The sequence below is a fragment of the Bufo bufo genome, chromosome 6, assembly GCF_905171765.1.
Source record: "Bufo bufo chromosome 6, aBufBuf1.1, whole genome shotgun sequence".
Lineage (NCBI taxonomy): Eukaryota > Metazoa > Chordata > Amphibia > Anura > Bufonidae > Bufo > Bufo bufo.
The window spans coordinates 404029371-404041883 of record NC_053394.1 but is presented as its reverse complement, the minus strand read 5'-3'; the positions used below and the strand labels follow the sequence as shown (position 1 = coordinate 404041883).

Genomic DNA, 12513 nt, shown 5'->3' with positions numbered 1-12513 from the left:
TAATAAAGAATTACACGCACGCACACCCTCCCCTATGGCCCGCCGGACGTTCTCGGCCGAGGAGGCATACGCCCTCCTTGCCTCCGAGTCCGAGAGCCCCAGTGAGGATGAGGATGACCTCACGTTCCTTTTGTCATCCGCGTCCTCATCATCAAGCGATTATGAGCCCCCAAGGTGGTGGAGACGCTGCCAGGCGGATCGAGGGGACCCCCATGCTAGAGACCCTGTGGCCCACCCTAGTACGAGCAGCTCTGGGGCTCGTACTAGTTTTCCGGCCCACCAGGTCAGTTCACCTGAGCCTCCTGCAGGTGAACTTGGCTGGTGTAGCCCAGAGAACTTTGAGCCCGCGATTCCTGATTTTGTTGGACAACCAGGAATCCAGATTTACACAGTGGGCTTCACTGAATACGACTTTGTCATTTTTTCAGTGACCAACTGGTAAATCTAATGGTGGAGCAGACGAACCTGTACGCCCAACAGTTCGACGCTCAAAACAAGGGCTCCTTTTTGGCTAGGGCCGGTGGCTGGACTCCGGTCAGTGCAGCCGAGATTAGGACATTTTGGGGCCTTGTGCTGCACATGGGCCTAGTCAAAAAACCTAGTGCCAGGCTGTACTGGAGTGGGGACGTCCTCTACCAGACCCCACTTTACAGTACAGCCATGACACGCTCCCGGTTTGAGGCCATCCGGAAATGCCTGCATTATGCAGATAATGCAGCAAGTCCCCTCCGAGGTGATCCTGCCTATGACCGCCTGTACAAAATCAGGCCGGTCATCGATCACTTCGGGGCCAAATTTTTGGAGGCCTACATACCTGGAAGGGAGGTCGCGGTTGATGAGTCTCTTATTGCTTTCAAGGGGAGACTCATTTTCCGCCAGTATGTTCCCTCTAAGCGGGCCAAGTATGGCGTGAAGCTGTACAAACTTTGTGAGAGTACCTCGGGGTACACTTACAAGTTTCGTGTGTACAAGGGGCGAGATTCCCGTTTTCAACCCTCAGAATGTCCCCCCACTCTGGGTGTTAGCGGGAAACTTGTGTGGGACCTTATGCACCCACTGATAGATAAGGGTTACCACCTTTACGTGGATAACTTTTATACTAGTATCCCCTTGTTCAGGTCCCTCGCCGCTTGTGGGACCGTGCGGAAAAATCAACGCGACCTCCCTGCCCACCCCCTCCAGGTACCTATCCCCAGGGGTGAGACCCATGCCCTTACCAGTGGAAACCTGCTGCTGGTCAGATATAAGGACAAGAGGGATGCCCTTGTACTGTCCACAATTCACGGTAACGGCATCACCCCTGTACCTGTGCGAGGTACCGTGGCAACGGTCCTCAAGCCCGATTGTATCGTCGACTACAATCGGTATATGGGAGGAGTTGATCTCTCTGATCAAGTCCTCGAGCCATATAACGCCATGCGCAAAACGCGGACATGGTACAAAAAAGTTGCGGTCTACTTGGTACAGGTTGCCATGTACAACTCTTTTGTACTGTTCCAGTGCGCTGGCAACACAGGGAAATTCCTGCAGTTCTATGAGGCAGTCCCCAATGCCCTGATCTTTCCCTGACCGGGAAAGAGCAGGCCGGAGTACCTTGGGAATTGGAGGCGCCCGGATCGTCCCTGGCCAACACTTTCCAGGTGTGGTCCCCCATACTGGAAAGAAGGGACGGACCCAAAAAAAGTGCAGAGTGTGTCACAGGAGGGGGATACGGAAGGACACCACCACTCAGTGTGACACGTGCCCCGATCATCCGGGCCTCTGCCATGACGGTTGCTTCAGGTAGTACCACACTTCCATGGAGTACAGAATTTATAATCCCCTTTTCCATTTAGCCACTGACAATCGATAAAAACTATGGTTCTCAGACTTGAGACACCAAAAAAAATTTGTTCAATAAGTTTGTAAAACTAAAATAATTGTAAAAAACTAGACTTATTAGGTATCGCCACGTTGGTAATCTCCTCTATAAAAAATACCCCATGACCTAACCCCCCAGATTAACACGGTCCCAAAAAAAAAAAGGTGCAAAAAAAGGATTTTTTTTGTCACCTTACATAACAAAAAGTTTAATAGCAAGCGATCAAAAAGTCATATAGCCCCCAAAATAGTGCCATTAAAACCGTCCCCTCATCCCGCAAAAAATGAGCCCCTACCTAATACAATCGGCTAAAAAATAGAAAAATAAATGACTCAGACTTTAGAGATACATAAAAAAAAAATTTGTATCAAAAAGGATAGTATAGTCTAAAACCTAAATAATTGTCAAAAAGTAGTATTAGGTATCGCCGCGTCGGTAATAATCTCCTCTATAAAAATACCCCATGACCTAACCCCCCAGATTAACACGGTCCAAAAAAAATAATTTTAAACGATGCCAAAACAGCTATTTTTGGCACTTTTCCATTTAAATCTGTTTTTTCCGGTAACAAAGCAAGGTTTAACAACCTAACAAAACTTAATATTTATTACACTGATACTGCAGTTTACAGAAACGCCACATTTGTGGTCGCAAACTGTTGTATCACTAAAAGGCAGGGCGCAAAAGGAAAGGACCGACATGGTTTCTGGAAGGCCGATTTTGATGGCCTTTTTTATTGACACCATGTCCCTTTTGAAGCCCCCCTGATGCACCCCTAGAGTAGAAACTCCCTAAAAGTGACCCCATCTAAGAAACTACACCCCTCAAGGTATTCAAAACTGATTTTACAAACTTTATTCACCCTTTAGGTGTTCCTCAACAGTTAATGACAAATGGAGATGAAATTTCTGAATTAAAATTTTTGGTAACCTTACCTCACAAAAATTTAATATAGAGAAACCAAAAATCATATGTACCCTAGGGGTGCATCAGGGGGGCTTGAAACAGGACACGGTGTAAATAAACCGGTCCATAAAAATCAGCCTTCTAAAAACCACACGGCGCTCCTTTCACTCTATGCCCCACCGTGTGGCCGTAGTGACACTGGTCAGATTTGCAAAAAATGGCCTGGTCCTTAAGGTGAAATATGGCCGTGTCCTTAAGGAGTTAAAGATATTTCTGCTTTATACAATTTACCCCCATAACCCCCCCAAACACTATCTCAGGCCTCACAACTGCCTTCCCCTCATCTCTTCATTTACCTACGCTATCCGCTTCCCAAACAAACCTACTAATATCCCCTATTACGGAAAAGGAGATCTCACAAGTTCTATTTTCAATCCCATTGGGTAAAAGCCCAGGGCCAGACAGGTTTACCATTCATTATTACAAAACCTTCAAAAGTATCCTGATCCCCCATTTCGCATCCCTCTGTAACTCTCTTTTTAATGGGGGCAATCTACCACCCCAGGCCTTAGAAGCCCATGTGACAGTAATTCATAAGGACAAAAAAAGACCCTCTAGAGTGCAGGAGTTTCTGCCCAATTTCCCTCTTAAACATAGATGTCAAGTGGTGTGCCAAAGTCTTCGCCTTCGCCTCCAAGCTATTCTCCCTACCATCATTGATAAAGAACAGGTTGGATTTGTTTCAGGTAGACAAGGGAATGAAAATACAATATGCCTGCTCAGACTCATGTCACAAGCACTGAATGACAACACTCCTCTTGCCCTACTCAGCACTGACGCTGAAAAAGCGTTCGATAGGGTGAGCTGGCAATACATGTCGGCAGACCTATCTAGCTTTGGTATACCAGACATATTCATTCAAGCAATCTTTACTCTATACTCGGCTCCATCAGCGAAAGTAAAAATAAATGGTACCCTCTCTCCCTCGTTTAATATACTTAACGGCACCAGGCAAGGTTGCCCACTATCCCCTGCCTTGTTCGTAATAGTAATGGAGACACTCCTCTGCAAGATAAGGCAAGAACCTAGATACAGGGAGTCCGAGTTGGTACACATACCAACCTTACTGCTGCCTTTGCGGATGACCTCCTCATTATGACATCTAACCCTCTAACTTCCTTCCCTAAACTACTGTCTATGTTCCACAACTTTGGAATACTTTCTAATTTTAAAATCAACTATAGCAAATCTGAAGCTTTAAATATTTCTCGTCATACCTCTACTATTACCACATTGAAAAATACCACACCGTTTACATGGGCGCCCAAAAGTATTCAATTCCTAGGGGTTCAGATCTCGGCTAACCCATTAGAGCTCTTCTCGCTTAACTACACTCCCCTCTTACAATCGATACGCATCCAGATTAGGTTCCTTAAAATTCCCTTCATATTTTGGATGGGCCGCACAAAATTCTCTTAAAGCATACATAGTTCCCAAACGTCTTTACATGTTGCAAGTTCTCCCCATATGGCTTCCCCATACCTTTTTCTCCGATGTCCGTAGAATATTCTCATTCTTTTTGTGGGGTGGCAGATCCCCCAGGATAGCATACCACATATTAACGGAGATTCGGAGGCTTTGGGCTTCCAGATATACATGCTTATTATAAATCAATACAAATAAACAGATGTCTTTCCCTGATGTCGCCTTCCTCTCCTAACCTTTGTGCAGACCTGGAGAGACACCTCCTCACTACTAGTGAAAAATTGATACTCTGGGGAATTAAGCCACATACAAGAGATAAATCTCGTCACAGACTAATAAGAGGGGCATTGACAATCTGGTCTGGATTATACACTGCACAGACAATTCAATTCCCTTCCCTCGACTTACCCCTAGACCTATTAGAATCTTATATACACCCAAAAGTCCTACAGCCGACCGGAATTTGGTACTTATTGTCAGGTCTCCGCTTGCGTGAGATTATATTGCAAGATGGCAAATTACAATGGGATGACATATTGGTTCTCCCTAAAGTTTAGGCAGCCTCTATTCTCCATTTATTGGACTTTCGCAGGGACATAAAACATGTCTCCTTGCCTTGTACACTCACCAGAACAAAGTATTGGCTGGAGCAATTGATGGAGAAGCCCAAACTTCCGAGAGGGTTGCTCTCACTCACATAACCATCTCTACTCTCTTCCATCCCACCCACACTATACTTTCTAGACGCCCGAGAAAAAGAACTCACAATCACCCTTAAAAACCCAGAAAAAGCTTTTATTTTGACCAACTTACATGGATTCAACAGGTGCATCAAGATACAGAATTCATTTAAACTTCTGACCAGATGGTACAAAACCCCTGAGTTTCTCCATAAGATCAACCCCATTATCTCTGACCAATGCTGGAGATGCGGTGCAGGGAAAGGTTCACTCTCCCATATATGGTGGTTCTGCCCACGCATCCAACCCTTTTGGATGGAGGTGAACAAGGTGATAAACCAAACTTGCTCTACTAAGCTGCCCATAAACTGGTTCTTCTCTGGTGCCCAAATGACAACTTTACGTCTTCCAAGCACGACCTCCCCACCGTGCTTATAACAGCTGCGTGCCTGATCATACCATATCTTTGGAAGAGCAACTCGCCACCCTCCATAAAGGCATGGATAGACAAAGTGGATCAATTATACCGCTTTGAAGAGCTAACCCACTGGGAAACTCACTCCCGTGCATCTTTTCTAAAGATACGGGATCCTTGGAAAACATATAGAGGTTTCCGTACATAGTTTGCCTCCAAAAATTTGAATTACTACCTGTCGTACCAGGGTCAATGCTTTTATACACATATCGCGATGTACACACCCTGGTAAACACACTAATTAGTCATTGCCTACACTTAGTTCTACTGATTCCATTCGCCACAGATTAGACGTCCCACTCCCAGTCCTATCCATACCCTTACCGGCCTCTGCACTTCGTTACCATCTTACAGCCACTATACTATCCCGCAAGTAAATCATTATTGGTTTATCTATATAACCACATATACAACTTCTCTTACATCCCCCCTCCCCAAGTTACTTCATCAAGACTTAGTAGTAGTCACTTAGTCGACTTTCCCGCTATTGATAAGATTGTAACAACTCATATCTACTAGTCCAGTGCTATTACTTCCTATTCCACACTCCAGGAATTACACCTGTTAACTGTTCCTAGATTGTGCCTTTATATCTTGATTGTGTAATGGTCTTCAATAAAAGAGAATTGGTAAAAAAAAAAAAAAGTGCCACTTATGACATGAGGCATTCTGAATCCTCAGCAGACTAGGAACCAGGTCCCCCAGTGGCCTTAACGGATTTAATGTTTAATTATTCATCGGTTTGCATCTATTCATACCAATGGTACTTGATAACTTACCCCTCTGCATTCTGATGCAACCGGCAGTCCAGATGATTGTCTGGACTGTAGGTTGCTTATGAACACGTAGGAAAGCTTATCTTTGGAATCTAGTTCATGCTGGACTTCTATCATAAGGTGAACCTTTGGTCTGCTCTATTCGATGGACACCTCTTTCTAGTGTGAAAAAACTCTCATCATCATGGCTACTTACCTTTGGAATCTATGGAACCAGTAGTACACCTGTGATACATGGGCTGCAAATAACTGAATTGAGTATGGTTTGGTGGCTTTTTGTCTTCATATTCTGCATTATCAGTGTTTTAGAATTCAGCTATGAGTAGGGGCGACAATCACCCGAAACACATAAGAGACTTTTTAATACAAAAACAAAGTTTGTGTTTTTAACTTTATCCCACTCTTCAATGGTGAATGTCCCTCATCTTCTGTGTTACACTTCCGGCTTGTGGGTTCTGAAGCTAATCTGTGCATCCTTGGAGGATATCTCCTTGTCCAGACAGTATCACTGGGTAAGCTATAAGGCTTCTTTCCACACGATCCCCTGCCTCAGACGTCCTGACAAATGGGGTGAACACTGTTGAAAAGCCCCAGTTGAAATAGGTTTTAACTCTAAACCGCTTCTGAAGATGTCTTCTGCTTTAACACAAGAATCACAGGCTGAGCTGTAGAAATGTCACCGGGGGCTTTAAAGCTGGATTCAGGGATTGCACAGGATTTCACCCGCTGGAACGGAGACTCTCGGGCAGTGGGAGCTGGAGGGATAGACTGGGACTCAGTGAGGCTCCCTCACCTTCACTGGTGCTCTCGAGGTGCAGGGGGAACTGAAGAACGGCCACCTTGACTACAGACCCCAGTATGGTTGGCAGTTGTGCTGCTATGTATAATGTTCCTCTGCCACCTGCAAAGATCACATATACACTGATAAGAAGATGGAGGTCTCTGCCTGGTGAACAGAGGGTCATCTCATGGTCTGGTGCCATCGTGTAGAGTGAAGAGGAAAAAACACCATACAAACATGCAATTTTTTTAAACCATGGTTGGTAATGAGGGAAAATGCCAGACTCTGAGTGTGCTCAGGACTAAAAAAAAAAAACACCACTGACCCGAAAATGCACCTTGAGTGAAAAAGTAAAAAAAAAGCCTGCTTGTCTTGCGTTTAATATTTTCTATAGAATTCTATGTGGGAAGCCCCCGCAGAATTGTGCTGAAGAAGGGTCAGGAAATGGTCAGAAACATGACTTTCTAGACACAAAGAGGGATCTTCAGAACCAGAGAGGGAGGAGGAACCAGGAAATGAGGAGGAGGTGGGGAAGTTTCCCCCCCCCCCCCCTTTATTATTAAAGCAGTGGAGTTATATCACAAATATTAAACATCTGGTTACTCAATTAAACCCCCTGCCAGATAAAAAAACAACTCCTAAACACAAGTGTACTAGAACCATACAATCTACCATAAAGACCATATTTTGGACCATTCTTCAGACTTATTCTGAGAGGTATATCTAATCGTTTCATAGGCCTTCACTTTATTAACCAGGTTGACCCAGTTATTAATGTCAGGGGGAGCTCTTGCCATCCACCCGCGTGCTATAATCACTTTGGCCAACATAAGCACCGTGGAAATGAGTTTAAACTTATGAGCTGAACCCTGATCTTTCACAATATCCCCTAATATGGCCACTTGAGCATTAAAAGGCAGCTGTACCCTAATCCTATTTAACAATTCCATATACACCTCCTGCCAGAAAGAATACCTGAACATATCTGCAGTACCAGCAAAGATGCATGAAGTCGGCGAAGTCCTGGTCCCCCCTAGGGCAACCCGAATTAGGCCCCGCATGCACCCCGCGATACGAGGAGACAAGTATAGCTGATGTACAAATGATTTGTATTGACTGGGCATCTACTCATATCCCTATAAATTCTGAACCGGTCTATCTGTACTAATCCAGAAGCCACAAAGAAAAAACACCTTACTTATGCCATGGATCAATCCCCTATATATATTTACCCCCCCCCCCCCCCCCACACACACACACCATCATAAACAAAGGTACTGCGGCCTTCACAAGTCCATAGGACTATTTAAGTCCCTTTATATCCATCCATTGTGCAGCCTCCTCCGGCGTATCAAAAATATGAACACGGTCCTCAAAGACAACCCGCAATCTAGAAGGAAAATTAAGAGAGTCCTTAAAGGCAATCTGTCCCCTGGTTTGACCATATTCAGCTCTCACCATTGCCATGTTTAATAAAATACCTTGTCTCCTGCAGGGGTTTTCTTTCTTATATTCATGCTTTCATTTTGCTAATAACACCCAGAGGGGCGTTATTCTTCACCCTCTGAGCCCAGGGAAACTGCCTCAAAAGTGTCACTGGGCATGCGCCGAGCGCAGTGACGTCTTCTTATCGCGGTTGCCCTCAGGAGCAGTTGGATCGCACAGGCAGAAGGCAGTACTGTGCCTGCGCGAGATTTCAGCCGGACTGACTGAAGATTCTAGGTGCCTGGCTTGAATGAATTAACTGACGTTCCGTGTCCGTTTTCCGTGATTTTCTGCGGACCCATTGACTTTCAATGGGTCCGTTGAAAACTCGGCTAATGCACCGCTTGTCATCCGCGTCCATGATCCGTGTTTCCAGTCCGTCCAAAAAATAGGACCTGTCCTATTTTTTTCACGGACAACGGTTCGCGGACCCATTCAAGTCAATGGGTCCGTGAAAAAACACGGAGGCACACAAGATGGTTATCCGCGTGTCCGTTTTTTTTCCTATCATTTGCAAGGCAAACTTGACTTAGATTTTTTTTTCACTTTCCTTCATGTCTGGTGATCCTCCAAAAATCAAGAAAGACACACGGAAACAAAAAACGGAAACGGATCACGGAACAACGGAACCCCGCGTTTTGCGGAACGGAACACAACAACGGTCGTGTGCATGAGGCCTAATCCGGATAGATGGAGATCGTACAACCATTATACCACAAATCCGATTTCTCTTCAGGATCCTATCCCTACCTTTGGAGCTTAAGGTTTTAGCTAGAATTACGGACGGATGGAACCCATAGGGGGTTTTTTTTCCAGCTTGCAGACGATGTGCACGTTCCACCCCCCCCTCCAAAAAAAGAAGAAAAATAGTCCTTCCCCCAGTTCTCCAGTAACCATGTTTGCCAAAATACTTCAGGGTCCTTGCCTTCAGCTCCTTCCGGAAGCCCTATGACCCTAATATTACAACGTCTTGATCTATCCTCTAGATCTGTACGTTTTGCTTTCCACCTTTAAAAGCCAAGATACCACGTTGGATAATGTCCTCTGATCTCACGTCTGAAGTAACAGCATCTAGTCCATGAAGTTTGGATCATCCTCTATGTAGATCATCTCTTTTTGTGTTGTTAGATTCTCTAAGGCCTCACTGGTTCCCTTGACAGGTGCTGAGAACTTCACCTAAGATTTGAGAATCTTCGTTATTTATTTCGGAGGGATTAGTAGAGGTAACCGCTAATACCCCCGACTGCCCCAATTCCACCGCTTCTCCTCCAACAAGGTAGTCCTGGTTATTTCCTTTAGTGCAATCCCCCGGGATGTTCTTGGAGGCAAACCTTGTTTTGGCCAGTGGGGATTATAAATATTTGTCAATCTTGGAGGGACGCCCTTCTGGTCTGCCCCTCGAAGGACACTTTGGAGAGGACAGTTCACCGGATTTTCTCCTATTTTTAGGGGCCATGCTGGGTCAGCCAGCTAAGAAATATAGCTTGGAGAGGTTTTTCATATACACAGCTTTCCGGCTATTAAATTTACAAACCTTCTGTGCAGTGTGCTCCAGAGGTGCGAGACTACACAAGTCAAACGTACCTCACCCACATGGCGTTCAGAGCACAAACCCCTCTTTACACCGGGCATTCCGAACCGCCAACCACCACCGCTTCTAGATTCCTCCTCTCCTAACTTGGTGCTGCCTTCTCCTCTCCACAGATGGGAGCTGCTGGAATCGTGGCTGAAGCTGGACAAAGATGGTAAGACCCAGTGAAGGACGAGCAGGCAGAGGATTCTTATTCTTATGGTGGCGGGCCCTGGATCAGGCCTCAGCAATCCACCTAATGTGCCTCCTATCACATCTCATCACACAGCGCTGCGCTGCTAACCATCAATGGAAGCCGGGACCAAGGAAAGCCACCAATCATCGGAGGGAGCCAAGAGCATGGGGCGAAGGCAACGGTGGGTCATACTCAGCGCAACAGTTACATCATGCCGCCACGATCAAGCCCCCGGTTGAGGTGGGAAAGTTATTGAGAGAAAAAACTAAATGTTCTAATGTCCAGTGAAGAGCAGAAAAGTTATACATTACATGGTCTGTAATAACGGAAGAGAAGGGGATATATGTACACACAGATCTGCTACAGCGACAGTGAGCATACACAGCTCTGCTATATCACATATACACATACATGGAACACCTCTCAATATGCACATTACACACAGCACTCTGCTGGCTTATTATACATACTGTCACGAGGGTGTCAAGAGCCATGTCTGACTCCGTTATACCCGGGGTCAGGAAGTCGCAGCGGGTGGCTGCGCGTTCTATGTACAAAGACAGTGCTGTTTCGTAATGGTAGCTTTCTGGGTTTGCCTTGCAACCCTTTTTGGCTCACTCAGGGATCCGTAGATTCTTCTCCTCAGGTGTTTCTTGTCCAGCACTTCTAACCTCCTTATATTCCCCTCTCTCACTTCTCTTCCTGCCTGGACTTCTATACTGACCCACTGGAGCTGTGTAGCTGTGTTCCCTGGTTGTTGTTCCAGAACGTTACCCTCCGGATCCCTGTTGGGCCTTTGTGGTCTGCTGTTGTCGCCCACCTGGGATTATATGTTTGTCTGTATTGTCTGTCCTCTCCTTGGTGTTTTCCTCTTAGTGTCAGTGGTGCGGAGTAGTGATCCCACCGCCCCGTTCACTACATAGGGCTCATCTTAGGGATTTAAGCCAGGGTTTAGGCATGTGATCGGCGTACGGGTGAGGAACCCGTCTAGGGACGTCAGGGCAGTCAGGTGCCAGCCGCAAGGTGAGTCAGGGGTCACCACCTTTCCCCCTCCCTTGGACAGGGCCTTCCCATTTCCCTCCCTTTGCGTGACGCCGGTCATTACATTATATCTGGCCCTTATTTTGTGTAGGAAAAAAAAATAAAAAATAAAAATTCTTTCTACCTAGTTAGAATACAGTATGGATCCAATTGCTGATTTGTCAAAGCAACTTCAAGGCCTGTCTTTGGAGGTGGCAGGATTGAAGGCGTCGGTCCTCCAGCAACAGCAGCAATTGCAACAGACCGCAAGCCCAGCGGTTGCTACAGGTAACCAGGTTGTTGCGGAACCCAAGGTTGCTCTTCCTGACAGATTTTCTGGGGGAAGGGACAAATTTGTGACGTTCCGTGAGGCCTGTAAATTATATTTTAAGCTGCGCCCTTACTCCTCTGGTAATGAAGAACAGCGGGTGGGGGTTGTTATTTCCCTGCTGCAGGGGGACCCGCAATCCTGGGCGTTCTCTTTACCCACTGATTCCCAGGCTCTCCGGTCAGTGGATGAATTTTTTGGGGCCTTGGGTCTCATATATGACGACCCTGACCGAGTCGCACTGGCTGAATCAAAATTACGGAGACTCCTACAGGGAAAGCGGCCAGTAGAGGAGTATTGCGCAGAGTTCCGTACCCAGTGGAACGACCCCGCTCTCAGGAGGCAGTTCTGCTCTGGGTTATCCGAAAGGATTAAGGATGCGCTTGCGCTGTATGAGACTCCCTTTTCCCTTGATGCGGTGATGTCCCTTTCTATCAGAATAGATAGACGTCTTAGGGACAGATTGAAAAATCCGGAGCAATTGGTAACCCCTCTCAAGCAGCAGTTAGTCTGTACGGACTTAGACAAGCCTAGGCAGCTAGGAGGAACTACTCGTCAGGTCCATCCTCCTGAGGCTCGCCGTAGGCGTGGGGTTTGTTTTTTCTGTGGGGAGAGGGGTCATTTTATTAATGTCTGTCCTTCCTTCCTCAAAAACAAAAGACCGTCGGAAAACTACTAACCCCAGGCTGTGTGGAGGATATCAGCCGGGGGGTATACGTTTCCTCCATACGAACATCGCAATTTGTGTTGCCAGCGGTTGTTGTTTTTGACGTTAAGACGGAGACTATTTCTTTTTTTCTAGACAGTGGAGCACTGCTATATCTCTATATGACAGCTATCCCAGCACACTCAGCTCTGCTATATCTCAATATATGAGCAGCTGTCATGTGTATAGATGTACACTTAGCCAGCTATAACAGTAGAAGTCTCATAATTTTTCAGTCAGCAGC

General features: G+C 46.0%; 4 protein-coding genes across 6 annotated transcripts in view; 3 read left to right on the top strand and 1 right to left on the bottom strand.

Annotated features, from left to right (window-relative positions):
• The window catches only part of LOC121004457 (oocyte zinc finger protein XlCOF6-like), a 1031731-nt gene that overhangs the window by 72717 nt on the left and 946501 nt on the right, over positions 1-12513 (top strand). The gene's annotated exons all lie outside the window — the stretch shown is intronic.
• LOC121004526 (gastrula zinc finger protein XlCGF66.1-like) overlaps positions 1-12513 on the top strand; it is an 818554-nt gene that overhangs the window by 145621 nt on the left and 660420 nt on the right. The gene's annotated exons all lie outside the window — the stretch shown is intronic.
• LOC121004478 (oocyte zinc finger protein XlCOF7.1-like) overlaps positions 1-12513 on the bottom strand; it is a 1216478-nt gene that overhangs the window by 863491 nt on the left and 340474 nt on the right. The gene's annotated exons all lie outside the window — the stretch shown is intronic.
• The window catches only part of LOC121004516 (zinc finger protein 300-like), a 734886-nt gene that overhangs the window by 696184 nt on the left and 26189 nt on the right, over positions 1-12513 (top strand). The gene's annotated exons all lie outside the window — the stretch shown is intronic.